Below are 3,833 nucleotides of genomic sequence, written 5' to 3'. Positions count from 1 at the left end.
GTGAGATACTTGATTTGGTAGTATTTTATCATTAGTTTACCCATGACATCATTGATATATATTTTTATGTGAAGTGCTTTCTTAGATTCCCCAGATTTGTGGGATGTACGGCTTAAGGGTGGGGCCAGTTCCGAAGTATGCTTCCTTTGTTTCATAGAAATTACGCGTCATAAAATTTCCCTCCTCTTTGTCGATGCCCTTATCCTGTACTATATTCGGGCCCCTGTCATGAGTTAATTCTCCTTCGTGGCCTATCGAGGTGATATTACTTTCTGAAGTGCAAGAGGACACACTCTCCTGACCCGCGTAATCCTTTTTTATTCGTTCCCTTTTATGGAGTTCAAGGCTAGAGAGAAGGTTGCGGGAAACTATCGCCCTTTTACTATCTGCGAGGTTCTGCTCCGATACTACACCTGTCATCTCAGGTTGAGCATTTATAAATAGCTGTAACATCCTCGATCTGTACCTTATCACTTCGGTTTCCAATCTATTGCTGGTGTAAAAACAACGTATGACCTCTTCATTAAGGGTAGGAGTCCATTCAATGCGTTGCCTCGGTCTACCTGCTTTGGTGGTAGCTTGAATTCTACCAGGCAAAGCACGTTCAACAGGTGGGGTATGTGGTTGTTGGTTTCCCTCAAATTCGGAGGCAGCAGTGTTTTCGGGTGTCCCGATAAGTGCCTGCCACTGCGCATTCTCATCACTCGTGGTCCGTATGCTGTCTGGTCCAGCACCAGCTCCACACCTGCCCTGGCGATCCCCAGGCGGTGGCATTTTATCCGAGGATTCCAATTCTCTAATATCCATTTTTAAATGGGTTTAGCACTTTATACCTACGGTCAGGTACGTCTCTTTACAGCGGTCGCTGGCATGGGGACAAACGCCGACCAGGAAGCCGTCCAATGTAGGAACAGACGCTCATGTATTTTGATCACCGTTTTGGTCCGCGGGTGGCATTTTATTTCCCTCCTATCCTGCATCTCTGCTGAGAATTCCCCGATCCAACACCTGGGGATGCATCCGATAGGGGATGGAAAACTCCACACAGGTTATCATCATTATTACTATTATTTAAGTAAAGTTACAAGTCCACCATTCGGTCGGGTGGTAAAATAGATTGGTTACAAGTTTACCCAAATTATTACATATTTAACGCTAAACAGGTGACATGCGGTCTGAGAGACCGTTGCGTTTCTAAAATTATGAATATATATTCAAAACCGCTATTACAAAATATCTATAATCCTAGTAAGCGTCATAATTTTGTATAATAAGGACATAGATTCTTAAAATTTAACGTTCGTATTGTTTCTGAAAATTTGCAACTGAATTTTAGTAGTGGCCTTTGAGATCTCACGTCACTAAATTGGAAAAACCAATAAACGTAATGCTGGTGGAAATAATTCAAAAAGTTGTTTAAAAACAATTCCTGGTGATTTTTCAAGGATAATAATAATTAATAATTTGTGAGGAAGCATTTTTAGCTGCATAACTTGGATAATTAAGTACTCAATTAAAAAAGTACCATAGTAAAAATAATAACTCAAGTGTTTTTGATATCAATTTTTTGATCATGTTTCAAATAAAAATTTTTATGAAAAAGTTGGTTCGTATTGGGAATGCATTATATTAAATACATGTTTTATAATAGTTGGGAATAAGTGAAACATTAAACTAAGCAATAAAAATGACTTTGCAGCGTTTTATGAATTTTTGTTTTATTGCGGTCTCCCAGACCTCGCGTCACTGGAAGTGTAACAAGAATTGCACGTCACTGGTTAAGGGTTAAATTTACTGGTTATTATTTACCCATATTAATACATGACTTTGAATTAAGGAATAAACAAATGCATGGAGAAACACATAAACAAGTAATACAAAATAAACGTTAGCGCAAACATATCAAAACATTAAAATGAAAAGACCCTTGGAATTGAAACTTATTTAACTTTCTCATAGAGAACTTTAGATTTCGCGGGAAGGGTTCAAAAACTACCTAAGGAAGACCATTCCAGGCCCCTATCCTGCGATGCAGGAAATAATATTTCACCAAATTTGATAGCTGATTCTGAGGGTCTATTTTGTGCTTGTGATCTTATACATTAAAATAAAATTACTTTGTGATCTTATACAGTAAAATAAAATTACTTTGTTCTATTCTACACTTTATTTTAAATAGCACGACCTGGGTTTCAGCATCTAATGCTATCATCAAGTACTTGCTAATGCATCAGGTACTTTGTAATGCAATAGCATCAGGTAAATGCTATCATCATATTGAAGATAGCATTAGATGCTGAAATCCGGGTCGTGCTATTTAAAATAAAGTGTGGAATAGAACAAAGTAATTTTATTTTATTCTATGATGAAGCAATTCCACAAAGTAACGCCTGAGACCGTGTCTTATATTGTGATCTTTTCTCGACAGATAGTGCGGCTATTTAAATTTTTAATATCTATTCATGCAGGATCACCAACAAAGGATTTTAAAATATCTTTCAACCACGCTTTTTTATCCTTAATTCAAGATATTCCCATCGTAGTACGCTCATCATCCTTTTTACACTGGCCTTCCTTTTGAAATTCCCAGTTACGAATCTGGCGGCTAAACGTTGGACTTTCGATAGTTGGCCTTGTAAAGATCTCAAACTGACCCTCCATATTCTAGCATAGGCCTTACTAATGTTTTAATAGGCTAAATCTTTGGTGCTTACTGGTGAAGCTTTTTCCAAGGGTTCTCATCAAGAAGCATAATACTTTGAAAGCTTTCTTTGTCGTGCTTTCAACGTGCGGTCCCCATTGTAAATCCCTACTCAATACCACTCCCAAATATTTGCCACTATTTGCTTCTCTAAGAATTTCGCCCATAATCCAGTAATCGGTTAATACGACATTTCTCCCTTTCTTGACTCTAATCAGGTTTGTTTATCCGCATTGATTATCATTCCATTATCGATGCCCAGCCCTCCAAATTGTTTGGTCATTTTGCGAAATTTCACCATCCTCTACCTTCCCGATTCCTCCATTAATAATGCAATCATCAGCAAACATACGAATTGGGCTAGTTATATATCTATTAATGTGGTTTACGTAGATTATAAAGAGTAAGGGTCCTAAGACACATCCTTGCGGTACACAAATTGCTGCTTAGTGTCCCTCTGATTAAGCATCACGAACTTTAACCCTATGCGCTGCGCCCGAGATGAAAGAATATATCCATTTAACGACTCTCCCATCAAATCCTAATGAGCCTACTTGTGCCATCAGGATTTCATGAATTTCATTTTCCGTCAAAAGCTTTCGAGAAATCGATCATCACCCCATCGATTTGCTTTCCACTATCTAGTCCCTCCTCTAGGTTCTGATAAAGAGACACTAATAGGCTTTCACTGGAATAGCCTTCGCGAAAACGATGTTGCATTTCCCAAATTCAGGAAGCTTTTTTAATGTATATTTTATATAGTCCGCGGTAAGGTGCTCCATAATTTTGCATACAATGTATATTGATCTGACTGGTCTAGAGGAGTTCACACAATTTCGTGACCCATTTGTGCAGATTGGAACTATGATTGACTTTTTTCAATCTCTAGGTAGGTCGCCATTGTTTAATATTACAGTAAATAAATTGTTCAATAATGGTTCCAATTCACCCCTTTATCTTTTGATGAATTCTTCCGGTAAGCCATGTGGGCCACTAGACGCGTGACTTTATATTTTTCTTATTCCGTCAGTGATATCCCGATCTTTGATAATAAAAGGAGAGCAATAATGTCCTTCAAAACATTCTATTATACAGCGTTTTTTATACACCTAGGAAAAAGATTTTTTGAACG

Source organism: Ischnura elegans, chromosome X, assembly GCF_921293095.1.
Source record: "Ischnura elegans chromosome X, ioIscEleg1.1, whole genome shotgun sequence".
NCBI classification, from domain to species: Eukaryota; Metazoa; Arthropoda; class Insecta; order Odonata; family Coenagrionidae; genus Ischnura; species Ischnura elegans.
Note: the sequence above shows the minus strand (reverse complement) of the source record.